Raw genomic sequence first — 27815 nt, forward strand, 5'->3', positions numbered from 1 at the left:
CAAGGAGCTCACAACTTTATGATTGGGTATGGGATTGTGGCAGGAGCACAGAAGAGGAAGAAATGGGAAGCAGCTTGAAGGAAAATAGATAGGACTTTAGACTAACAGAACATCCCAGAGGACTTAGTCTTACCTTTAAAGCAGTGAACAGCTTCTGGTAAGCTAGGAACCCTGCTTCACAAACTGATGGAAAAGACATAACAGTTCATTGAAGTAAATGAAGAAGTAACATTTAAAAACAGATATAAAGGAAGAGTAGGAGTGGGCTAGGCAGAGAAGTGTGGTAGATACAAAGGGTTGAGTATAAGAGAGAACACTGTGGCCTGGCATGTTAGATATTGTAAGGCTGGAATGCATGTGGGCTTGGGAGCAAGCAGGTGGAGAAAGGGCTGTGGTCAGTCATTAGAAGACTTAAGTTTAAAGGAGTCATTTCAGGAAGAATCTTGCATTTGCTTTATGCTCTATGTCTGTGGTTTGTTACTTCAATTGCCCATTAGAATCACCTGTTTTATTTGGAACTACAGTTGCATCCAAAAACAACTCTCTACGCTGTTTAGGGCCCTCTCTCCTACTAAAAAATTAAATTAAAAATTAGACAAAATGCCTTTAAAAGCCTGTTTGGACACCTAAAAACTACCAAGAGAGTGAGAATTTGGAAAGCCAAGATCCAGAAAAGGGGGAACTCCAAGAGTGGTGACTTGCTGTTTGGGACAACTTTTTTCCTCAAAAGGATTGAACACCCATTTCAAAATCAGTACCTGAGAGCTTGAGAAGTGGAAGAGTTTTCAGTAGCTTAGATATGGGGTGGTGAAAGTTGGAGTTCAGAGCCCACCAAAGTAGATTAGACCTGGTATATATATCCCTGGACTTCATTTTGGACCCTCAAATTTTATACAGTAGGAGTGAGGATTTTCTAGAAATAAACCAGGCCTCATAAGAACAGAAGCCAATATTAGATCATCTTGTTCTGATGGGATTAAGGTGAAAATGTAGTCTAGCTGTCTTTCAGGAGTAAAATTAATTTCTCTCTGGTGAAAATTAAGATTATAATACCATCCAGAGACTTATCCTGTCTAAGAAAAGGGTAATATGCAAATTAACCATCACTCTGTCAAAAGGTGGTGGCGCCCATAGCCACAAGTTGGCAGCACCCAGTCCTCTCAGCCCCGCCGGAGTACCCCAGTCCTGGGGGGACAGCCGCTGAGAGTGGGCAGTGTGAGCGGCCTGGCGGAATGCTTGCTTCATCGCCATGGCGACGAGGCAAGCATTCCACCCCGACCATGGAGGGCCTCTTGGCAGTGGGCACAGAGTGGCCAGGTGGTGGGGGGAACGCTTGCATCATCACCCTGGTGATGAGGCAAGCATTCCTCCCCCGACTGCGGATGGGCCTCTGGGCCGAGAAGAGCCTCTGGGCAGTGGGCGTGGAGCAGCCAGGCCCCACAGAGAGCTACTGGCGCACGGATTTGTGCGCAGGGCTACTAGTATATCTATAATATTCCAAAGACAATGCCCAACACTCAATCAAAACTAACAAGCAAAGCAAAAGAGAAATTCACATTGCTTCAGGAGTATGAATGGCCACTGCCCCATCTTATTCAGGACATCCCATTCAAATGGAACACATCATTTCATATGCTCAAACAACTCATTGAACAAAAGAGGGCAATTAACGAGATGCCAATTGAGTGTAATTTCAGAGAACTGATCAGTTGTGACCAATGGGAGGTCATGCAGTCTATGTGTCACAATGAAGCTCTTCAGATGCTGTGAGTTGGGAGGTGAGTAGCCACATGTCCACCCTCAGCCAGATCATCCCAATGATCCACATCTTGAACAGGAAAATTGAGATGCTGTTTGAGGAGACTATGGGCATTGACACCATGCTGAAGTCTTTGAAGGACTTCACCACCAACTGTCTGCCACCCTCCATGAACCCAGGTACATCTTTGTTACACTGTTGGACCCTCATTACAAAGCCTCCTTGTTCTCTGAGGAAGAAGTAGAGCAGCATAAGCAGGATTTAATTAAGTAACTAGAAATGCTGGATTCTATCCCAGAGGACACACCTGTCTCCAATGGGTGTGATCTACGGTCTCCATGGAAAGACTCCGGTGGGAAGGAGAACCTGTGGTCACTCATCGCTAAGATAAAAATAATGGCCCAAGCCCTAGCTGGTTTGGCTCAGTGGATAGAGCATCGACCTGTGGACTGAAGGGTCCCAGGTTCAATTTCAGTCAAGGGCACATGCCTGGGTTGCAGGCTCGATCCCCAGTGGGGGACATGCAGGAGGCAGCTGATCAATGATTCTCTCTCATCATTGATGTTTCTCTTTCTCCCTCTCACTTCCTCTCTGAAATCAATAAAAATATATTTTTAAAAAATAAAAATAAAAATAATGGCCTGAGAGAAAAGATGAAGGTGCCTGAAGCTATGGTGCTCAGATACCTGGAGGAGGAATTGCTGTACACAGAGTTGATCCGTTTACCTACTGGAACCTAAGAAGTCAGCCTGGCGGAGTCCCTGAACTTCCGTCAGAGTTTTGGGCTGATCCTTTCAGAAAAACTGTTTACCACATCCACTGAGAACGGTAGCTTTGACCAATCCAGGCTCATGATGGGACATTTTGAAAAACTTATCATTTTGAAAGTGAATCTTCCCTTAATGTACTTTCAGTATTGAAACTTACAATGGTGCCACTACGCTAAAGATATTACTGCTCATTAGGCACCAGCTGTTTGTCCCAAGGCTGGTGACTTACCCCAGTTGGAGGAGCTATCGCAGACCTCAGTCTAGACACTCTCAGGTCTATGCTGAATTTCCCTTCCAGGTCTCACCATAATGTCTACATGTGCCTTCCTTCTAGTCCTTCAGTCCAGGTATCTCAGTGTGTTGTTTAAGAAGTCCACTAAAATAGCCTGTCTCATCAATTATGAAATATGGTGATTAGTTTTAATCCATAACTGTACAGTTGTTTAAAATTTTGGAGCTAGTGATTTGTTTTACTAGAATGACAGAGAAGATGTAAACAATTTTATTCTGTGGGCTTTTATTCAATTTTGTAAAAAATACAAATCAGGTACTGTTTTATAGTTAAAAATTGCTTTAATAGCAACAAAACCGTTTTTGTGGCTGTCAAATAAAATCTGTAAATAGGAGGTGTAATTGAAGCCATCCTGACTGAGCGGTTTTTAATTGCAGTTCTGAAGTGTGTGAGGAGTGCAGAGAATGTTCTGGAAGATAACTGTTTACTACAACAGAGACACGGCCATTGAAGACAAAAGTAAACTTAGATGTATCATGACATGTCAGTTATATGGTGATTGATAAGAAGAACTTTCCCATTTCTTGTTTCTGCATTCAGGTTTCACATGGCCGGTGAACTAGGAGATGTCCCGACTGTTGATGGTGAGCTCCTTGCTGCCTGTTGTTAGTTCATAACATGGCACATTTACAGCAGTCCTAGTGAGCAAACCTCCATGCCTCTGACTTAGTGTCTCTATACTTTGAAGCTATCTTTTGAAATTTATGTAGTGACCCCAAATTTGATCAAATTATGTATAAAATTCTTTTTAGAAGTTGTTTGTTAACACAGGAGAAGATTGTTATTTTACAATTGTAAGAATAGCTTTAGGTGCTTTGATTTTTTGTGTGTGTAATAGGAAATGTTCAGCCATCACAGGTATTTTAGAATCCCAAGAACATCAGAATGAAGTGTCATTTGTCAGATATTTTTAACAATATGTCTTCACAATTTTTGCTTCAACATCAAAAAAATTGTTCATTTTCTTATTTCATACCAATTAAATACTCTGGGTGAAACAAGTCACTCACCAATGACTTTTTAGAAAAATTGTTTCATTAAAATGCCATACCTATTATTAATCAACTTTGCATTGATTATGTTTTAGTGTATTTATAAATGATGAACTCAGTTTCTTAAATTAAAATTTTACTTGCAATTTTCTTGAAAAACACAAAACAACAACTAACAAGTATAGATAAAATACAAATATTGACAGAAAATCAAGAAAAAAATCAAATAATAGAAACAAAAACAGGACAGTTATTATAAAGCCTATTTCCTAAATTATCAGACATAGACTTTTAATAACTATAGTTAATATATTTGAGGGATTAAATAACAAGAGGGAGAATTCAGAAATAATGGAAATTACAACCAATGAGGAAATGGAAAAACAGAATACAAATAATCACTAGTTAAGAAATCAAAGGATAAATTTAATAGCTGAGTCAAAAAACAGTGAAAAACAGAAGAAAATATCTAAATGGAGGTGTACAAATACAGAGGTAGATAAAATAGAGAAAATAACCTAATACAAGAGATTAACAGGTCTAAAATTCATGTAACTGGAGTCCCAGTAGTAGATAAGAAAGAGTCTGGGAAGAAGTAAAATTTGAAGAGATAATGGCTGTGGAATTTTTTAAAGAATGGTGAAAGAGATCAAATCATTGATATAAGAAGTCCAACAAATTCCAAACAGTATAAATAAAGAGAAAATCATACATAAGCACATAATAATAATAAAACTTCTGAAAACAATGACAAAAATGACAAAACAGGTATAGGAAAAAAAGACATACCACCCTTAAAGGAGTAATAATAAGACTGTTGTCTCCACAGCAGAAAAATTAAAAGACAAAAATCAATGAAGTATCTTTAAAGTACTTCAAGAAAATAACATACACCATATAAATTTTGTATTTGTAAAAATATTCTTCAAAAATTAAGGTAATGGATTCTAATTCTAAGAAGCTTATAATAGGTTATGTCAGAACAATGTTTCTACTGCACCAATGACATGCCACTACACAGTTATTCCAATGTCTAAATTTTTTAAATGGACCAAAACAAGTTGTTGCAAAGATGCAGACAAACCAGAATTATTTTACTAGAGGCCGGGTGCACGAAATTTGTGCACGGTGCAGTCCCTGGGCCTGGGCGGCAATCAAAGCTCAAGTGTCTGGTGTAGAAGGGCAGGTCCCAGCTGACCTCTGAGCCTTGGGCAGCACCTGGGCCCCCGGCCCCCACAAGTCCCCCTCTGTCTGAGTCATGGCTCCCAAGTCCCCACACAGAGATCGGTAAGTGCAGCTAGACGCCGCAGACTGGGGCGCAGTGTGGGCCTCTGGGCCACCTAGCGATGCTGCATGGAAGCCAGGCAGACAGCGCGCTCTCTCCCAGCTGACTTTAGCTGACCGACTCCTGTGCAAACCCATGGTGAGCCTGACTGGCCCCTGCGGCCCTGGCAGCTATGGCCTGACTCATCTGGAAGCCAATTGGGGCTGGCAGCACCTCCACTGCTGCTCGCTGCCAGTGCCTCATCACCGACGCCCACCATGTTCCGTGCCACCCCCTGGTGGTCAGCGCATGTCATAGCGAGTGGTCGAACTCCTGGTCAAAGGGACAATTTGCATATTAGGCTTTTATTACATAGGATATTATGTTGCAATAATTTATTGTGCTACATGTTAAGAAATGCTTATATGATCCTGCCAGTGTGGCTTAGTGGTTGAGCATTGAACTATGAACCAGGAGGTCACAGTTGGATTCCCGGGGTCAGAGTGCATGCCTGGGTTTCAGGCTTGATCTCCAGTAGAGGTCATGCAGGAGGCAGCTGATCAATGATTCTCTGTCATCATTGATGTTTCTATCTCTTTCTCCCTCTCACTTCCTCTCTGAAATCAATAAAATACTTTAAAAAAAAAGACATGCTTATATGCTATTTAAGTCTACTTTGATAATATCCCATTGGGAAAATGTGTATTTTTCTTATTTGATATATCTTTTCTTCTTTTTTTTCTAGCTCTGATGTTTCAAGTATTATTAACTCTTTTTTTTTAATTGTCTTTATTGTTGAAAGTATTACAGATATCCCTTTTGTTTTGTTTTCTTTTCCCATTGACCACTTCCCACCCCAGACTCACCCCTCCTAGGCCTTTACCACACTATTGTCTGTGTCCATGCGCTATGCATATATGCATATAAATTCCCCAGTTAACCTCTCTCCTGTCCTCCCCTCACCCCTTCTGAAATTTGTCAGTCTGTTCCATCCTTCTATGTTTCTAGATGTATTTCATTCAATTTATTTTGTTCATTAGATTCCACATATGAATGAGATCATGTGATACTTATCTTTCTCTGACTGGCTTATTTCACTTAGCATAATACTCTCCAGGTCCATCCATGCTGTTGTAAATGGTAAGAGTTCTTTCTTCTTTACAGCAGTGTAATATTCCATTGTGTAAATGTACCACAGCTTTTTAATACACTCATCTGCTGATGGACACTTAGGCTGTTTCCAAATCTTAGCTATTGTAAATTGTGCTGCTATAAACATAGGGGTACATAAGTTCTTTTAGATTGGTGTTTCAGGTTTCTTAGAAGTGGGATCACTGGGTCAAATGGGGGTTCCGTTTTTAAGTTTCTGAGGAAACTCCATACTGTTTTCCACAGTGGCGGCATGAATATGCATTCCCACTAGCAGTGTATGAGGTTTCCTTTTGCTCAACATCCTTGCCAGCACTTGTTGTTTGTTGATTTGTTGATGATAGCCATTCTGACAGGTATGAGATGGTATCTCATTGTCGTTTTGATTTGCATCTCTTGGATTTTTTGATTGGATCGTTTATCTTTTTTTTGTTAAGTTGTATGAGTTCCCTGTAAATTTTGGAGATTAAACCCTTATCGGATATAACGTTAACAAATATGTTCTCCCATGAAGTGGGCTCTCTTATTGTTTTGTTGATGGTTTCTTTTGCTGTGCAGAAGCTTTTTATTTTGATGTAGTCCCTTTATAAAAAAAAAAATTCTCCTTAGTTTCCATTGTCCTAGGACAGTGGTCGGCAAACTGCGGCTCGTGAGTCACATGTGGCTCTTTGGCCCCTTGAGTGTGGCTCTTCCACAAAATACCACGTGCTGGCACGCACGTACAGTGCGATTGAAACTTCATGGCCCATGCGCCGAAGTCGGTTTTCGGCTCTCAAATTTCAATCGTTGTACTGTTGGTATTTGGCTCTGTTGACTAATGAGTTTGCCGACCACTGTCCTAGGAGATGTATAGGTAAATATATTGCTATGAGATATGTCTGTGATTTTGCTGCCTGTGGTTTCTTCTAAGATTTCTATAGTTACACAATTTACATTTAAATCTTTTATCCATTTTGAATTTATTCTTGTGTATGATGTAAGTTGGTGGTCTAGTTTCTTTCTTTTTTTTTTTCATGTACTTGTCCAAATTTCCCAACACCATTTATTAAAGAGACTGTCTTTACTCCATGGTATGCTCTTGCCTCCTTTGTCAAATATTAATTGAGCATAATGGCTTGGGTCAATGTATGGGTTCTCTGTTCTGTTTCATTGATCTATGTACCTATTCTTGTAAGTACAGTATACAGTGGTAGGCTGTTTGAGTACAGTGGCTTCCTAGTATAACTTGATATTTGGTATTGTGATTCCTTCAACTTTGCTCTTCTTTCTCAAGATTGCTGTGGGTATTCGAAGTAATTTTTTGTTCCATGTACATTTTTGGAGTGTTTGTTCTAGATCTGTGAAATAAGCTGTTGGTATTTTAATAGGGATCACTTTAAATGTATAGATTGCTTTGGGTATAGTATGGACATTTTAATAATGTTGATTCCACCAATCTATGAACACCGTATATTCTTCCACTTGTTTATATCGTCCTCTTTCTTTTTCAACCTCCTGTAGTTTTCTGAGTACAGATCTTTTACCTCCTTGGTTAAGTTTATTCCTAAGTATCTTAATTTTTTTTTTTTTTGCAATGGTGAATGGGGTTATTTGTTTAGTTTCTCTTTCTGAGCATTAATTATTATTGTATAAAAATGCCATAGATCTATGGGATGCTAATTTTGTATCCTGCTACATTGTCAAATTTATTTATTAAATCTAGTGGAGTTTTTTGGTGGAGTCTTTAGGGTTTTCTATGTACAATATCATGTCATCTGTGAATAATGAGAGTTTTACTTCCTCCTTTCTAATTTGGATGCCTTTTATTTTTTTCCTCTTGTCTGATCTATATTTCTAGGACTTCCATTACTATCTATATAAATAAAAGTCTAAGCGAACATTACAACCAGACAACCGGCCAGTAGCAATGATGCGCACTGACCACCAGGAGGCAGACATTGCTGGTGGTCAGTGCGCTCCCATAGCCAACTTCCCATGGCCGGCCAACCTCCTGTGGTCCCTGTGGCTACCACGATCGGCCCCAATAGGCCCTGATCACTGGCCAGGCCAAGGGACCCCACCCATGCACGAATTTGTGCACCAGGCCTCTAGTCTTGAATAAGAGTGGTGAAAGTAGACATCCCTGTCTTGTTCCTGTTCTTAGGGAAATGGTTTCAGTTTTTGCCCAATGAGTATGATATTGGTTGCAGGTTTGTCATATATGGCCTTTATTATGTTGAAGTATGACCCCTCTATTCCGACTTCCTGAGAGTTTTTATCTAAAAAGGGTGTTGGATTTTGTCGAATGCTTTTTTCTGAGTCAATTGATATTATCATGTGATTTTTGGCTTCCAATTTGTTTATGTGATGTATCACATTTATTGATTTGAGAATATTGTACCAGCCTTGCTTCCCTGGAATAAATCCCACTTGCTCATGTTGTATGATCTTTTTAATGTATTTCTGGATTTGATTTGCTAATATTTTGTTGAGGATTTTAGCATCTATTTTTCATCATGGATATTGGCCTATAATTTTCTTTCTTTGTAATGTCTTCAACTGGATTTGGAATTAGGCTAATGCTAGACTTGTAAAAAGAGCTTGGCAGTGTTCCTTCCTCTTGTATTTTTTGGAGTAAGTTGAGGAAAATAGGTGCTAGTTCTTCTTTGAATGTTTAGTAAAACTACCCACTGAAGCCATCTGGACCCGGCTTTTGTTTGCTGGGTATTTTTTTTTTTTAATTACTGCTTCAATTTAATCAGTAGTTATCGATCTATTCAGGTTTTATGGTTCTTCCTGATTAAGTTTTGGAATATTTTATTTCTCTAGTAATATGTACATTTTGTACAGGTTGTCTAGCTTGTTGGAATATCATAGTATTTTTTACAATTCTTTGCATTTCTGTGGGATCAGTAGTTACTTCACCTCCTTTGTTTCTGATTTTGTTTACTTGGGTCCTTTCTCTTTGTATCTTGATGAGTCTGACTAAAGGTTCATCAATCCTGTTTATCTTTTCAAAGAACCACCTCTTGGTTTCTTGATCTTTTGGAGTTTTTGTTTGTTTGTTTGTTTGTTTTTGTCTCTATGTCATTTAGTTCCACTTTGAACTTTATTATTTCCTTCCTTCTATTTACTCTGGGCTTTTCTTGTTGTTTTCTTTCTAATTCTTTAAGTTGTAGGGTTAGATAGTTTATTAGAAGTTTTTCTTGTTTTTTAAGGTAGGCCTATAGTGCTATGAACTTCCCTCTCGAGACAGTTTTCACTGTGCCCCATAGATTTTAGGTTGTTGTATATTCAATTTCATTTGTTTTCAGGAAGTTTTTGATTTCTTTCTTGATCTCTTTGGTAACCCCTTCATTGTTTAATAACATGCTATTTAGTCACCATGTGTTTGAATGTTTTTGTGGGGTTTTTTATTGTAATTGATTTCTAATTTTATGCCATTGTCATATGAGAAGATGCTTGATATGATTTCAGTTTTCTTGAACTTATAGAGACTTAGTTTGTATCCTAACATGTGGTCTGTCTTTGAGAATGTCTCATGTGCACTTGAGAAGAATGTATATTCTGTAGCTTTGGGGTGAAATATTCTGTAAATGTCAATTAATTCCATATGATCTAATATGTCATTTAGGATTGCTGTTTCCTTGTTGATTTTTTTTTTTTTTTTTTTGTCTAGAAGATCTCTTCAGCAATGTCAGTGGGGTGGTAATGAACTCTACTATGATTGTATTGCTATCTATCTCTCCCTTAAAATTCTCTAGATTTTTTTCTATATACACATTTGGATACTCCTGTATTGGGTACATATAGGTTTTCTAGAGTTATGTCTTCTTTTTTTATTAGTCCCTTTAGTATTATGAAATGGCCTTCATTGTCTCTTGTTTTGGCTTTCATTTGAAGTCTATTTTGTCAGATATACTACCCAGATATTTTTTTATTTCCATTTGCTTAATTTTTTTTCCATCCCTTCACTTTCATTCTGTGTGAATCTTTTGTTCTGAGGTGAGTTTCTTATAAACAGCATATATATGGGTCATGTTTTCTTATCCATTCAGCTACCCTATGTCTTTTGATTGGACCATTTAAGCCATTTACATTTAAGGTTGTTATTGATAGGTACCTATTTGTTGCCATTCTTATTCTTTATGCCTGTGTTCTTTGTTTTTCCCTCTATTTTTTCTTCTTACAATAGTCCCTTTAGCATTACTTGCAGTGCTGGTTTGCTCATAATAAATTATTTTAGCCTTTTTTTTTTTTTTTTTTTTTTGGTATGTGAAGCTCCTAATTTCACATTGATTTTGAATGATCGCCTTGTTAGATATAGTAGTCTTGGGTTCAGTCCCTTGGTTTTCATTACTTTATATGCTTATGCCATTTCCTTCTGGCCTGAAGTGTTTCAATTGAGAAGTCAGCTGACAGGCTAATGGGAGCTTCATTTAGGTTACTTTCTGTCTCTCTTGCAGCCTTTAAGATTCTTTATCTTTTATGTTTGCCATTTTAATTGTTATGTGCCTAGGTGTGGGTCTTTTGGGGTTCATTTTGATTGGAACTCTCTAGGTGTCCTGAACTTGAGTTTCTTTTTCCTTCACCAGGTTCAGAAATTTTCTGCCATTATTTCTTCAAGCAGGTTCTTTATTCCTTTCTCAGATTCTTCTCCTTCTGGTCCTCTAAAATGTGAATGGTGTTACTTTTTATGTTGTACTAAATCTCCCTTAGACTTTCCTCTTGCTTTTTATTTATTGATTTATTTTTCCATTTGCTTCTCTGAATGGGTGTTGTTGTTGGTTTTCCCCACCTTGTCTTCTAATTCACTTATTAGGTCCTCACCTTCTTCTAGTCTACTGTTGAATCCTTCCAGAATGTTCTTTATTTCAGCTATGTTGTTCCTCATTTCCAATGGATTCTTATTTAATATTTCAACCTCTCTTTTCAAGTTGGTAAAGCTCTTATTAAGTCCCTTATAATTCTCATTAAGTTCCTTATAATTTTCATTAAGTTGCTTGTAGTTCTCACTGAATTGTTTGAACCCCCTATTACCATTACTTTGGATTCTTTATGTGACAAATTGCTTGCCTCTATTTTATTTAGTTCCTTTTCTGGCACTTTCTCATTTTCTTTCATTTGGGGCTTGTTTCTTTTTCTCCCCATTTTTGCTGCCCCTTTGTTTTTATTTCTATGTATTATATCAAATTGCTGTGTCTCCTAGACTTTGTGGGATGGTCTTATATAGTAGGTGTTTTGTGGGACCCAATGGTGTAGTCTCTTAGTTCTTCTGAGCTGGGTGCTCTAGGAACGCCCCTTACTTGGGTTATTTGGGCTCTCCTGTTTTAGTTGGGTCTTGAATGTTATTGTCCTGTTCACGTGGATAGAGTTTCTTCTCAGCCTGGCTGAGGATGTTGCTCACCCCTGACCACATCATGTGAGCTGTGTGGAGGTGCTGACCAAACAGAACAAAATACAACACAACAAAATAGGAAATAAAACAAAAACATACACAAGACCCCTATAGCACCAACAAAAGCAACTGCCAGAGATAGAAAATTAGGAAAGAGAAAAGAGAGCACAAATGATAGAAAAAGAGAAATAAAGAAAAAATACAAAGATGAAGTAAAACAAACAAAAAAAGCACAAACAAAAACAACAACAAAAAAGAGGGGACTGAAGGAATATGTAGATGCAGAGCTGAAATAAAGAAAATAATAATAAAGAATTAGGGAAATAAGGGAAGAAAAATGGTTTAAAATAAAGGAGGACAAAAAGAAAAAAGAAAAAAAAAACATTTGAAAGGAAATTAGAGGAGAAAACAGATAGACCTAAAATAAGAAAAGGAAAAAAGATGAGAAAGCAGGAGAAAAAGTAGAGAAAAAGAAAAGAGGGAAAAAAATAGAAAAAAAAAAAAATTTGAGTAGGAAAAGGGAAGAGAAAAATTATATATATATATATGAATGAAACAACAGAGACTAGACTAATAACAAATCAATAAATCAGATAGATAAAAAAGATAAATTTAAAAAGAATAAAAGAGAAAAATACAAAAGAAAGGAGAAGAAAAAAGCCGGGGGGCGGGGGGAGGAGAAAAAGAAAAAAAAAAGAAGAAAAAAAAATGAAGTGGCATTCATTTAAGCAGAGTTTAGTGCCCCATGAGAGCTCCCTTTGGATCTGACTCTTCTCTTCTGTCTGCCAATTCTGGGCTTCCTGTGAGGTACTTAGTTGCTAACCACTGTCAGGAACTGTCCCCCTTTGGCTTTTAGCAACTTTCTTGAAGCTCTGAGTGATCCACTGATCCACCATGTGTGTCTTTCTCCAGAGGCCTTGGCTACAAGCAGGAGGGTCCAATCTGCCCTCTAGCATAGGTTTGTTAGCAGCATGGGGCACAGGGCTGGGTCAACACACTTCCCTGGTTTCCCAGGTTTCTCCTTTGCCTGCCTTTGCCTGCTAGCCAGCTGTCAATCTTAACCACTCAAAAGTCTTTTAACGTAAAAAAAACCCATTGAAACCTGTAAAGAATTTTTGTGAGTTTGAGCCAAACTGTCGACATATGCCGGGAAGCAGAACCTCAATGAATTGAGATAATGCTCCGGAGAATGGAGGGTTACATCTATATTTATACATTGCAATCAAAGGAAAGGGACTTAGGTGAGTTACTTGAAATTCATTGGTGACAGATTAAGGAGGTGGGACAAAGCAAAGCGGGGAAACCTCTGGGATAGGGTAAAAAGTGAAATGATGGGCATGTGCTTCTTTTACAGAGATGGATACAGGATACTTTAACGTAATTAACAGTTGACAATTAACTTGATAACAATAACAATGAGGGAATGTCCTGGTGCCATTTGTTGTGCCCTGAGGGGCCCGGGGTAAAAAGGAAGTTACAGGTTACCCAGACATCTCACAGATATGTTATCTTAGAGGCAAAAAGGCAAATGGGCTCAGTAAAGATCTAAGTTGATCTTTGTCAGGGAAAATATCGGCCTAGGACATGACTACCCACTATAACCTGTTTGTAGTTAAATATTTAATTTTCAAACTATCTTTTGTGGTTATTTTAGGTCTCTGAGTTTGCAAGACTGCCACGCAGGCCACCCCTGAGCTTGTCAGGTTAGCATGTGGCTCCTTTAGTCCACAAGTCTGTTTCTGAAAGGACTTTAGGTGGGGGAGCTGCTATTTAGCTTTCAGGGAACATGACGGGTGTGTTTCTCTCTACCTGAGTTACTCCTCCACGAGTGGCCCAAAATATTACTCCGCCAGACACAGTTCCTTGTATAGAGACCATTGGGGTAGGCTGGGAACCTGGAGTTTTTATCAGCTCTCCAGTGCAGGGGAAGTACCAGTCAGGTTCCCAGGGGAGCTGATGGCCCATCCACCAATCCAATCACTGAGGGCTCCTGAGACTGTTCAAACCTGTAGAGTTGGTCTTTGCTTCTGTTTCAAAAGGTCAAAATGCAGGGTGTGGCATGCAGGGTTCCTGAGGGTAGGACAGGCTGTATCACCTAAGGAGTTTTGTTTTTTTTTCTTTTCCTGCCCTGCAGCTACTGGGAGCAGCTAGCTCTTCTCAGGTAAAATGGCCATTTCGGTTTTGGGGCCTAAAACCTAATACTCCTGGCTGCTGCTTTTCCAAGTCTCCCTGCAGTGCTTCCCACCCCAGCCCCTCAGGCACCTCCAGTCTGTGTCTCCCTCCCTCCACCAAAGCTTTGGGTGAACAGCTGCAAATGACAACTCCTGTGCTCTGGGTTTAAAAACAAAACAATGAAACTAGGCTTTCTCTCCAATCGAGTCCAGTCTACCAGCTCCAGGCTCTGCCTTCGCCAGCAGCCCTGCCACCTTTCATGGATGAATGTAATGTGGGCCAGTTCTTGGCTCTGGTGCTCACAGCTGCAGAACCCAGCCTGGGTTTTAGGCCTCTATCTTTTTATTTATTAGTTTGTTTTTTATTGCTTTCTAAGAGGACAGGAGAGAGAGAAACATCAATGATGAGAAAGAATCATTGATCAGCTGCCTCCCACATGCCCCCTACTGGCGACCCCAGCATATGCCCTTCACTGGAATGAAATCCAGGACTCTTGGCCTGAGCGGCTGCCGCCCCTGGAAGCTGGGTCAATTACTCTTGTAATGTAACCTTGCCCTTCCTGCCCGTCTCCAGATGTTTTCTGTCCTTCCTTTATTTAAATTTCCTCCTCAGCTGGATCTCAGTTGGTAGTTCTGGGTGTATGTTCCCCACTTTAGTTTTATTTCCAGTCTGACCCAAGGAGGAGGTGCACGACAGGTCTGCCTATTCTGCCGCCATTTCTCCCATTCATAGGTATCTGCACTCTCCAAATAATGTAAAAGGAGAAGATCCACGCTATTTGGAGTAACTTCAAGGTCCTTGATGTAGCTGATAATCTGCTAGTCACTTGGATACTGAACGTCTACCCATCTGATGTGCTCAGTGTCTCCGTTTCCACAATTAAAGTCGGTATCCATCTACTAGTAAAGCATGTTGAGTAAGTGTTCCACAAATATCAGTTTGCTTTCTTCAAATTTCGGAGACCTCCTCCATCCCTAGTGGTGTCTCCCAGTTGGCTGTGCAGAGGCGCTGCCCTGAAGGGGGCAAAAACAAAGGGATGTGTGATGACCACAGGTCACTCTGAGCAGGGAGCACAAAAGGGTCCCATGGGCTGTTTTAAGCCCAGGTGGAGACCAGAGTGAGAGGAGTAGTTGTGGCATTGTATACTTATTAATTCTTACACATTATTTGTTAGAATGCAAAATGGTACAGCCACTTTGAAAAAAGTTCAACAGTTTCTTATACATTTAAACATATACTTGTAATTTGACCAACCAATCACCTTTTAAAAATACTTATCATGCCCCAGCCAGTTGGCTCATTTAGTTGCAGCATCGTCTCATACACCGAAACATTTTGGGTTCAATTCCTGGTCATACGGAAGACACCAATCCATATTTCTTTCTCACATCAATGTTTCTCTCTCTCTCCCCTTCCTCTCTTGCAAGAGTCAATAAAAACATATCCGTGAGTGAGGATTAAAAAAAATTACTTATCACCTTTTAAAAATATAATATATTGAATTGTAGATTTATATAATTTAATTTTAAATAATGGCTGTTTTTAACAATGGGCTTGGAAAATTCCTTAAAGTTTAATGCTTGACTAGCTCCAATACATCATTAAGCACAAGGAAAGTTTTTGAGGTGATAGAATTGATCCACATCTTGATTTTGGAGAGATTATACAACTGTTAGTATTTATCAAAACCTGTAGCTCTGTACACTTAAAAGGACTGATTTTATTGTATGTAAATTATAGTTAAAAAAAACCTAACCACAAAATATGTATATATTCTTTGACCCATTAACATCAATTATAAGACTATATCCTCACTTAAATTCAAGCATGTCTGGCATTGATTTAAATAATAAAATTGGAATTAATTTGAAATCATCGAATTCAATAATTAATAAGTTAATCATATATCCATACAAAAGAACATGCTTAGCAGCTAGAAAAAATTTTGCTTATGGAAGGGTGGCTTAGGGATAAAGGTTAAGAGAGACTTACTTTTCATGCACACCCTACAGTACATTTTGAAATTCTACATATGCACATATTCCTCTTTCAAAAGATAAAGGGAACCTACATTGGTTTCAGCCAAAATAAAATAAAGGCATTTTCAAACAAACAAACACTCCTGAGATAATTTACAACCAGCACACCTTCACTAATAGTTAAATGCCTATATTGCTGTCTCGTGTATTGCTCACAACTCCATTGAAGAGGAGGGAAGGCCAAGAGACTGAAAAACTGTCCTAAAAGCACACAGCAATGAGGTGTGGCTCTGGGACTTGAAAATGAACACTTCTTTATTTTTGTAAATATTTTATATTTTACTTTATTATTTTTAAAAATATTTTTACTTTTAATTACAGTTGAAAAAATGTTATATTAGTTTCAGGTGTACATCCCAGTGATTAGACATTATATAACTTACTAAGTAATCATACTGATAAATGTAATACTCATAGGAAATATAGTTAATAATATTGTAAACACTATATATGGTATCAGATGGATACTAGAAAATGAATAATCTTAAGAGCTTTGCTAGACTGCCTTTCAGGAAAGTTCAGGGAGAGTCAAGGAACCTTAGTGGAGTGGTGGTAACTGAAGCTAAGCTAGGACATCTCTGAGAGGGAGTTTGAAAAAGGGAAAGACAAAGAATCAAGGGTAGAACCCTGGAGATATTGATATTTTGGAGGAGAAAATGGAGGCTGACAAGAAAACAGAAATGAATGATCAGGAAAAAAAAAAACATGTAACTTAATAAGTATTGCTTAAAATGTTAGGATAAACTACAGTTGATCCTTGAACAACACAGGTTTGAACTATGGGGTGAGGGAGGGGGTTCACTTACATGCAGATATCCTAATATATAAAAAGCCAGGGGCCGTAAGTACCAAAACGACTGGACGGATGACTGAACAGCAGGCTACGGAGGTGAGGGAGCAGGACAAACGGTCACCATGAGGGGACCCCTGCCTGGATCAGGAGCCTGGTGGGCCTTCAAACTGCGGGCAGCCCCTAGCCCAGGCCAGACAGCGCTCCAGAGGAGACCCCTGCCAGGATCAGGGTCATGGCCAGCCTTCAAACCGCCAGCGGCCCCTAGCCCGGGGAGGCCTCCTATCCGAGGATGCCCGAGTCTGTTCTGGACCTATGGCCGCGCTCTCCCCACAAGCAACTCGGAAGCTGCCAGTGTCTAACTGCCAGTCTCCGGGAGGTGGGAGTGTGTCCACCATCCACCAAAAAGTAGGACCATCGAACCATTCACAGTCTCAGTGCAGGCACCGGTCAGTGGCAGACGGGGTGGAGGCCAGACCAAAACAAAACAGCAGAAACACCCTGCCCACCTGGGCGGGTGCAGCTGCAGTCCACACGGGCCTGGGCAGTGTAGAAAGCGCTACCTTCTCCTGGGTTCTGTGCTGGCACCGCAGCCTTGCTCACCCTCAAGCCCCCCTGAGTCCTGACAGTGAAGTGTGTAGGGCATCCTGCAGGAGTTGTGCCGTTCTGGGTGCTTTTGCCCAAAGACACCCTTTGGGATGAATTCAGAGCCACATCTCACTTCCCATGAGACTGGAAGAACCATGTAAAAGGAATTCGACAAAAGCTTTCCACATCTGTTTATTCTTTTGAATCCATAAAACGACCTTAAAAAGAGCATTCGGGCCACCTAAGAGAATGCACTTTCTGGCCAGAGCATGCAGGATTCTTTTGCCCAACAGGTTAAAGGGAGCAGAGCTGGCACAGTGGGAATGGCCCTGGTGCCCTATGAAGAAATCACGGGAATGGGGTTGCAGAAATTCCACAAGCCTCTTGCCACCTTCTCTTTTGCAAACAACACCATCCAGATCCACCAGGACTGGAGGCAACTGGGAGTCACAGCCGTGGTTTGGGATGTGGTAAGCAAATCCTGGGGGCCTCTGAAAACATCTGCAATTGATTACAAGACTGGTCTTTATTTAAAAAGAAATAAAAGAACAGCTTTGTTGAGATATAATTCATATACTGTACATGTCACCTAAAGTGTACAATGAACTGGTTTTTTAAAGTAAATTCAGAGTGGTACAACCATCACCATACTCAATTTTTAAATATTTTCACGACCCCAACACCTCCAAAAAAAATTCTACTCACTAGAATCACTTTCCTGATCATCTTCCCCAAAATAGATTGCATTTTAAGGGTGGGTAAAGGAAAGTTGAGGGAAGTTAAAATACTGCACAAAGGATATTGTAAAATGACAAAGCCTAAAGTGAAGATCATGTGTTTTCTTTTTTTTTTAAATAAATTTTTTTTATTGATTTCAGAGAGAAAGGGAGAGGGAGAGAGAGATAGAAACATCAATGATAAGAATCACTGATCAGCTGCCTCCTGCAGGCCCCCTACTGGGGATCAGAGCCCACAACCCAGGCATGTGCCCCTGAACAGAATCAAACCTGGGACCCTCCAGTCCACAGGACAATGCTCTCTCCATTAAGCCAAACTGGCCAGAGCCATGTGTTTTCTTTAAGTTCTGCGTGGTTGTAATGGTCCCCAAATCTATACTAATAAAAGGATAATATGCTAATTAGAGCAGACGTCTTTCAGACGTCCTTCCAGACAAAGCTGCAGTGGCTGTGAGGGCCAAGGCTCAGGCAGCCATGGGCAGCTGTGAAGGGCTGAGGCTCAGGCCAGCAGTGGCAGCAGCAGTGGGGTAATGGGGCTGGTGCCTTCCCTGATCCACCAGGTCACCTCCCGCAGAGGGAGGCCAGACTGGGGGCTGAGGAAGATGCAGTTAGGGACAATCAGGCCAGCAGAGGGGCAAGGTAGGGGTGATCAAGCTGGCAGGGGGGCAAGGTAGGGGCAATCAGGCCAGCAGGCAGAAGGGTTAGGGGCAATCAGGCAGGCAGGCAGGTGAGCATTTAGGAGCCAGTGGTCCCGGATTGCAAGAGGGTCGGACATCCCCCAAGGGGTCCCAGATTGGAGAGGGTGCAGGCTGGGCTGAGGAACTCCCCCCTCTGTGCACAAATTTCATGCACCGGGCCTCTAGTTTTTCAATAAGTATGTACAATACTGTAAATGTATATCCTCTTCTTTATGATTTCCTTAACATTTTCTCTAGCTTTTTCTATTATAAGAATATAGTATTTATTACATATGATATATAACATACAATATATGTTAATCAACTGTTTATGTTATCCATAGGCTTCTGGTCCACAGTAGGTTGTTAGTTAAATTTTGGGGGAGCCAAACATTATACACAAATTTTCAACTGGGAAGTGGGCCTGTGCCCCTAAACTCTTCATTGTTCAAGGGTCAACTGTACATTTTTGGAAAAAAAATTTATTTTCTGTTACCTGAACTGTGTTATTAAGATCTCATCCTGATTTTATGAGAAAAAAACATGGTCACCCCACCTGTGGTCACATGCATGCTGGAACACCATAGGCCCAATACCATACCCAGGATTCTGGCTTTTGTGTGTCTTACTATTTAACAACTAGGGGCCCAGTGCACGAATTTGTGCACCTTGAAATGAACTGTGGGCTGCGAGGCTGCGGTGGGCACAGAGGCAGGTCTCAGCTCATCCTCCGCGACCCTGCCCACCCCCTCCCACCACAGCCTCCAGTCCTCTGTCTACCGGCAGCCCCATTCCCACCCCCCTGCTCCTACACACTGACAGTGCCGGCCCCTCTCTCACCCTCTGACAGCATGCAGCAGGTGTAAGTGGCGGCTGCTGCCCCGAGGGCATCTCAGGAGCAGGGGGAGGTGGAGAAGCACTGAGGGGCAATTGGGGCCAGCAGCCACTGCTCGCACCCGCTGATGGTGTTGGGCGATCAGGGCCAGTGCCAGGCACTGACAGCAGGTGCAAGCAGGGCCAGTGCTGGCAGCAGGTGTGAGCACCAAGTGGAACCACGGCACTCAGGAGCAAAGAATTTTCAGCAACCACCAGAGGCTCGCCCCAATGACAGCGACTGGCACCCGTCTTGGTCTGGCGCTCCTGCTCACCTGCTCCACCATCCCACTGCGGCTGATGCCCGCCATGTTCTACACGTGTCCCCTGGTGGTCAGTGCATGTCATAGCGACCGGTTGTTCAGTTCGGTTGTTTTGCTCTTTGTTCTATTTGCATATTAACATTTTATTATATAGGACTAGTGGCCCAGTGCACGAAATTCATGCACGGAGGGGGGTGTCCCTCAGCCCGGCCTGCACCCTCTCCAATCTGGGACCCCTCGAAGGATGTCCTACTGCCAGTTTACAGGGATCAGGCCTAAACTGGCAGTTGGACATCCCTCTTGCAATCCGGGACTGCTGGCTCCTAACTGCTCACCTGCCTGCCTGCCTGATTGCCCCTAACCACTCTGCCTGCTGGCCTGCTTGCCCCCAAATGCCCCCCCCCGCCACCAGCCTGATCAACCACAACTGCCCCCATGCCAGTGTGCTTGCCTCCAACTGCCTGCTGGCCTGCTGGCCTGCTCACCCCAACCTTCCCTCCCCACTGGCCTGCTCATCCCCAACTGCCCCCCTACTGGCCTGCTCACTCTAAACATCCCCCCGCACTGTCCTGATCACCCCCAACTGACACCCACTAATGGCCTGCTCATCCCAACTGGCCCCCCTGCTGGTCTGCTCACCCCCAACTGCCCCCCCTCCGCTAGCCTGATCACCCCCAATGGCCCCCCCACCAGCCTGATCACCCACAACTGCAGTCCCATCCTGGCCTGATCACCCACAACTGCCCTCCCCTCTTGGCCTCTAACCACCTCTACTTTGACCCCGCCACCATGGATTTGTCCAGAAGAATGTCTGGAAGGTCTCCTGGAAGGTCTCTCAGTCTAATTAGCATATTACCCTTTTATTAGTTTAGAGGCCTGGTGCATGGGTGGGGACCAGCTAGTTTGCCCTGAAGGGTGTCCTGGATCAGGGTGGGGGTTTTCTTGGTATGTTAGGCAGCCTTGGCGAGGGGCCTGTGGTGGTTTGCAGGGTCCCCATTGGGGGGGGGGGGCGTGGCCAGCCTGGGTGAGGGGCTGAGGGCTGTTTTCAAGCTGGCCATAGCCCCTTCAGGGTGGGGGTTCCCGCTAGGGTACCTGGCCAGCCTGGGTGAGGGGTGATGGCTGTTTGCAGGCTGGCCACGCCCCCCAGTGGGGACTCTTACTCCACGGGGGCTGAGGGCTGTTTTTAAGCTGGCCATAGCCCCTTCAGGGTGGGGGTTTCCACTGGGGTGCCTGGCCAGCATGGGTGAGGGGCTGAGAGTCATTTTCAGGCTGGCCACACCCCCCAGTGATCCAGGCCCCCAGCCACTCCTTGAGCGGAGGCCAGGGCTCCCAGTCTCTCCTTTTTTCTTTTTTTCTTTTTTTTTGCCACTCCTTGAGCAGAGGCCAGGGCAGGCTGGAAGCCTGGGTTGCCCCCAGCAACCCAGGCCCCCAGCCACTCCTTGAGTGGAGGCCAGGGCGGGTGGGAAGCTTAGCTTCCTCCATCACTGGGGGCAACCCAAGCCTCCTGCTTGCTCCAGTTCCGTGGCTGCCACCATCTTTGTTGGGTTAATTTGCATACTTGCTCCTGATTGGCTGGTGGGCGTAGTGGAGGGATGGTCAATTTGCATGTTTCTCTTTTATTAACCCTTTGCACTTGCTTGCTTTTTTCTCGATTCCTTTATTCTAATGCTAACCATGTCGAGTCCCACTAGACATCCGATTGCAAAAGGTTAATGTAGATTAGAAATGTAGTGTCATGTACTAGCATTTTAGCCAGAAATCCTATATAATAAAGAGCTAATGTGCAAATGATCATCATGCTGTCACACCATAAAGGCTCAGACACTCAATATTGGGGAGAGAGGAATGGGGACCAGCCAGGCACAAATGAGCTCGCAAGAGAGGAATGGGGACCAGCCAGGCTGCGGCCTGGGAGAGGAATAAGCCACCCACCCCACAGTCCCATGCACCAGAGCTGTGGCTGTGGCTGGGAGAGGGACAAGCCACATGCCCCACAGTCCCAGGTGCCAGTGGCTATGCCTGCACCTGTGCATGTGGCCACACGCCCCGTGGTCCTGGGCACCAGCAACTGCACCAGCATCTGTAGCCCGGGAGAGGGACAAGCTGCACACCCCACAGTCCTGGGCACCAGCGGTTGGAGCTACAGCCCAGGAGAGGGACAAGCCACACACCCCATGGTCCTGGGCTGGAGGAGGGAATCCTAGGTTCCAGGTGTAGGGCGAGGCAGAGGCAGTTTAGGGGCAATCAGGCCAGCAGGGGAGCAGTTAGGAGTGATCAGGCAGGCAGGCAGGCAGGTGAGCGGTTAGGAGCCAGTACTCCCAGATTGTGAGAGGCAGTTGGACATCCCCCGAGGGGTCCCAGATTGGAGAGGGTGCAGGACAGGCTGAAGGACCCCCCCACATGCACGATTTCATGCACTGGGCCTCTAGTATGATATAAGAAGTTAAACAACTCTCTATCTTGTGGGGACCTATTTTCCTTAGACAATTTAGAATGGAATTGAGAAAAAATGGGATAAATCCATTGCTCCTTGTTTTGTTTCTACATTTATTTGAGGGAAAGAATGATAGTACCTCCCGGCCCCACAAATAAAATGAAACATGTTCTCTGTATCTATAATTCTGTTTCTATTTTGTTTTCTTAGTTTATTTTGTCCAATACAGAGAACAGGCTGACAGCTGTCCAAGGAGAGAGGATGGGGGGCTGGGTGAAAAAAGGTGAAGGGATTAAAAAGAGAGAGAGAGAGAGAGAACACTCTTTTAAAAATCCATGCATTCTCTGTGAAGTGGTACACTCTTATCTGTGGGGGATATATTTTAAGACCCCAATAAATGCCTAAAACCACAGATAGTACTGAACCCTACGTGTACTATGTTTCTCCAATAGGTACTGGTATCTATGATAAAGTTTAATTTTAAATTAGGCACAGTGATTAACAACAGTAATAAAATAGAACAGTTATAATATACTGTACTTTAAAAATGAAACAGATAATACACTGTGTGGAAGTAACCTGAAGCAACGAAATCGGGAACAGCTGGGCCTAACACAGTGTAGTCGTCTATGTCCTTTTTGAAAGACAAATCAGAACAGCTCACAGGGAAGGCAGCAGCAATGCACAAACTTCTAAAACTCTGAACTTGCCATCTGGAGAAAGGGATTGTGCTGGGAGAACTTAAGAGTCACTGGAGTGTATTTAATTCTCCAAGTGAGTAGCAAAACTGTGCTAATGAGGTCTTTAACACCTGTACTCCAACCAGCAGCTGAGTCTAACCAGAACCAGGTGGGGCAGCCAACAGCTTCGAGGTGGCGAAGGGAGCTCAGAAACAGAAGGATAAATCACTATTCCTGGTTGGGAGGATGCAGATACTGTCTTCCTTTTTATGCTTTTCTCTATTTCCCAAATATAAATGTGCATTTACACATCAAATCAGAAAAAATGTTACGTTGAAAATAAAGTGTTCTTTTCAATTTATGTTTCCTAGTTATTCATTCCCTGGTCACTTGCTTTTGTCTCTGAGTATACAATGGTTCAGGCACTAAAACAGCTCCATTTCTGTCAATTGTCACCTCCAAAAAGTCTTCCCAGAGACAGCAGCAGGTGGCTAGGGCAGGAGAGCGGGGAGGAGGGAAGAGAAAGTATCCTTCCAGGAGATCCCTCCTTGGCATGCATTATCTTGTTTTTCATTTTTTTCTGTCTTCTGAGAACTAAAGAAAACTCCCAAGCCTCTATGTCCCTGCTCCCCTCAAATACCCCCTATTATTTGCCTCTCTTCCCCACTCTAGTTCTGACAGAGCAAATAATAACTAGACAAATGAAACATATCAACTTCTTAATAAAAAGCTAAAAACTAGAAAAGGCAAGACTTCAGGTACACTGGATAGAAAAAAAAAGCGACCAAAGCAAATGTGAGTCTGCTCACCTCGGATCTAAATCCTGGATTCTGTACTGTGAGGTGTCCTAGAGAGAGGCGGGGAGAGGAACTGTGTGTGCTCCTGCTGGGCAGGCCTGGCGGCTAACGGCCACCTGGGCACAGGGAGAGAGCAGGAGGTGGCCCTTTTGCAGATCTTGCTCCCTGAAAATGTGCTCTGATAAATTTCAAACTGACCAATCAGATTAATGACTCCTTGTGTAATGGAAAACATTCAGGAGGCCCTCAAATGGGCAGAGAGTGTGAGAGCCCCTTTGTGGGCTGGGGCAGGAAGGAGCTGGGAGTGGAGGACACGGGGAAGTGATTTTCCTTCCTCCTTATCTCCTCTTCCCAACATAGACTGGAACTCACTTCAACCCAATTGGTTAAAATTTTTTCCTGAGCCAAATCCTAACTTTAACAAAAATATAAATGTCACAAGTTGTAACTTCCCACAATTGTTTCAGCTCTAAATCCAGCTTCTATACAAACCTGTTGTAAACTATATTCATCTACCATTTTTTCAAAACTAGAAAAGTTATTGCATGATATGATAGCATTTGGTAAGAGGCATTATGAGCAAGACTAAAGCTTGCAATTAAAATGTTACTATTTGCTTTTTCTAAATTGAGTGTAATATGTTACAATTCTTTGAAATTTTAAGCACGACTCCTAGATGTCATGGTAAACTAATAGCCCAAGATTAAGTTTCCATTGGCAATTAATGTTAGCTTTTAAATCAATACTTGTTACTTACATTTCATTTATTAAGTAAATAAATATTTATGTTTATTACACAATGCTTTTTGAATTCTCACAAGCATGCTGATGAATTATAAAGCACTGTTCAGACAAATATTTCTTGTAGTGAGAATATTTAGATACATGTTTTCATAGTATGAGTTTGCACATTGTGTATGCTAAAAAGCAGTGTCCCACACACTCTAACTTAGAGGTGGTTTTCACCTTCAGTTTAATTGGATTGATGAACTTACAAGAAATACTGATTAGTTGGAATGGGAGGTTAATTTTTTTCTGGTTATTCTTGGGAATGGTCCATGAAACTATTTTTTTGAAATTGATTGGAAACAAATTTATACAAAAATAGATTTTTTTAAACTGAAAGAACAAGTAAACTTCTTTTTAAAATATATATATTTTTAATTTATTTCAGAGAGAAAGGGAGAGGGAGAGAGAGTTAGAAACATTAATGACGAGAGAAAATCATTGATAGGCTGCCTCCTGCACACCCCACCCTGGGGATAGAGCCCACAACCCGGGCACATGCCCTGACTATGACCTCCTGGTTCATAGGTCAACACTCATCCACTGAGCCATGACAGCGGGCAGGGAAACATCTTAATACCTAATGTTCAAAAAGCCTAAGCAAACAAAACAATGTCCACTGAATGAATTCATTTCATTTTTGAGATGGGCATCAAGACAATTATGATATTGAAATAATTTAAATAGTAGCAAACCTTCTATTGGGGACAAAGTGAACTTGGGGTGTTCAGATGATCTCTGTGATGTATATACTGCTTTAGACTTAAAAAAAAAAATCTATTGTGCCCCAAATACATTTCCTTGTTCCAAGTGAAGAAAGTGACATACAGCTGTGGAGCATCCTGTAGAAAATGAGTGATAGAACTCAATCTAATATAAAGTTCACTAGGCCAGTTTACAAATTCTTTGGGGCCATGGAAATAATTTTCAATGAAATTTCATCAGGAAACATAATATTTAAAACAGAGTGAAGTTACTTGATAATTCTAAGCCAATTTCAATACTCCCATCAATTTTTAAAATACTTGCAAGATTGGAAGAATTTCCAAGAAAACTGATTTTTCCCTTCTTCATCTCAAAATAACAACAAACAAAAAAACAAAAAACAAACAACAAAAAAAAAACCCTAAAAGGTTTTTCAACTAAAGGTTTTATCACTGCAATTGCCAAGCAGGTAAACACCCAGGCACTACACACACATCAGCAGAACCTGATGATGGAAAACACAAATTGTTGTTAGTAAATGGGAGCTACTAGTATTTGGAGCAACTGCCATGCAGTCCCTACCATTAATATCCTACCTGGACATGCCTGACTATTTCTTTAAGTACTCGCCTTGCATTCTGGACCATGCAGAAAACAGCAAAAGGGAAACCTTGCTGAATCCCTCAAGATTCCTTTCTTTAACCCCTGAGAAGTTAACACATCCTCTCTTGGACTGACTGCACAAAAAGAAGGAAAGAAGAAATCCAATATATGTGAGTATCTGCTATGGGAAAGGTATTTTTACACTGGATAATTTCCATATCTCATTTGACCTTTTGAGATGGGTAGTTTTGTTCTCATTTTACAAAGGATGAAAACAAGACTCAGAGCAGCTGCATAACTTGTCCACATGACTGACTCTGTTAAGAGTTGGGATTTGAATGTGGGCAAGTCAAATTCCAAAGCACATGTTCTTACCATCCTCCCCCTGCATCTTTGAGCCTCTTACTCTTGGTGCCAAAATGATAGAAACAAAAGGTTATGGGGCACAGGTTTTGTATTACAATGTTCCATTTTTATTATAAAAGCCAGATCTCCCCGGTTAATAGAATAGATGAATTTTGAGGGACTCACACCATGATAGATTTTGCTCTAAACAATGTCTAGCATAAGAAAAATCAAATTCATTTTTTTTTTCAAAATGATAATACTACATGCCATAGTAATCCAAATTTATGATCATATGCTATACTGTTTATCTAACAGGCATCATTAACAATCAAGTTTTCAAACACATCTTCAATTCTATTACAGGTCTATGTTAATAAAATGAATGGGTCTGTTAGCTTGAGTTTTGTTTGATTAGGAGAAGTAGTTACTCAAATCAAGGACACAGCTGTCATTCATGTAAAGGGAGAGTTTTTGGCAGGAGAGAAATACACGTTTCTAAATACATTCATTGACTTATATGTTCTTGAGTTTACATGACTATGGATGATCCTTTGCATCTGGTCATCTAAAAAAACAAACCAACACGCAACAAAGCAGTAATTTCTAAATGCACTAATGATGAATTTCCCCTTACAGAGTAGCTCTTTCTGGAAGAGTCCCTGGAGGTATATATCACTTGATTTCACAATAGCAAGTGCAGTTGTCCATACCAAAAAAAAAAAAAGAAAAAAAAAGAAAAAAGAGAGATCCTATCTAATAAAGAGGGAATATGCAAATTGACTGTCATGTGGTAAAAAAGATGGTGGCACCCATAGCCACAAGATGGCGGTGCCCAGTCCCCTCAGCCCCACCAGAGTCCCCCAGTCACGGGCCACGTCGCGTGCCTGCCGCCGGAGTCCCCCAGTCCTTTCAGCCCAGCCAGGGGGCGGCAGGCGCGGGAGTCCCTCAGTCCTTTCACAGAAAATGGGTTGCCTCAAAAGTTGGTTAAGCTTCTTAGGACAAAAAGCATGCAAAATCTTTGAAAAGGGAATTCCAATATTTATAAAAGTTTGGACTAGACAATTCAAGGTTATTTCCACTACAAACTTCTATGATTTTGTGATAATAACATTCTGAATTCACATAGTACCAGCTGTATTGTATGTAAGCAGATATTATTTAAAGGAATGGCCATTATTATTAAAACAACTCATAAAAGCACACTGTTTTTATGTCAAGGACACTCTGTGTGATTTTCCTAATGGCTGGAGTTAATTCCCCTAAACCAGCAGTTGGACATCCCCTGAGGGGTCCCAGATTGGAGAGGGTGCAGGCTGGGCTGAGGGACACCCGCCCCCCCCCCCCCCCATGCACGAATTTCATACACCAGGCCTCTAGTAGGATTATATTTTTCATTACTTATATTTTTAAAAATCCAGTTATGTTTCTCTGCTCCCTCCTCTGCTGTAACAGCAACATTAGGAGACAGGAAATTTTGGCAATATGTTAGAATGTAATAATTTCCCCCTATCTTTTAAATTGAACTTGGCATTAAATGATAATAAGAGCATTAATATAAAATCATAAGCCTGGAGAATGTCTATGCACACACACACTGGTTGTTTTAATAAAATGAGATAATTTCTCTTTTTCTGAAAGTGGAGCTTCTCTAGTTGGAGGATAAAACTTGGATCAGTTTTTCTCCCCCTGTCTCAGTCAGCTCAGGCTGCTGGAATGAATG

The 27815-nt window shown here is 41.6% G+C and overlaps 1 long non-coding RNA gene across 1 annotated transcript; it reads left to right on the forward strand.

Annotated features, from left to right (window-relative positions):
- The first annotated feature begins 1790 nt into the window (after nucleotides 1-1790).
- Nucleotides 1791-14700, forward strand: LOC129150034 (uncharacterized). The gene is made up of 3 exons (XR_008556814.1): nucleotides 1791-1938; nucleotides 3199-3405; nucleotides 14508-14700. It is a non-coding gene; the product is annotated as an uncharacterized LOC129150034 (long non-coding RNA).
- The last annotated feature ends 13115 nt before the right edge of the window (nucleotides 14701-27815 follow it).

The sequence above is a fragment of the Eptesicus fuscus genome, chromosome 8 (assembly GCF_027574615.1).
Source record: "Eptesicus fuscus isolate TK198812 chromosome 8, DD_ASM_mEF_20220401, whole genome shotgun sequence".
NCBI classification, from domain to species: domain Eukaryota; kingdom Metazoa; phylum Chordata; class Mammalia; order Chiroptera; family Vespertilionidae; genus Eptesicus; species Eptesicus fuscus.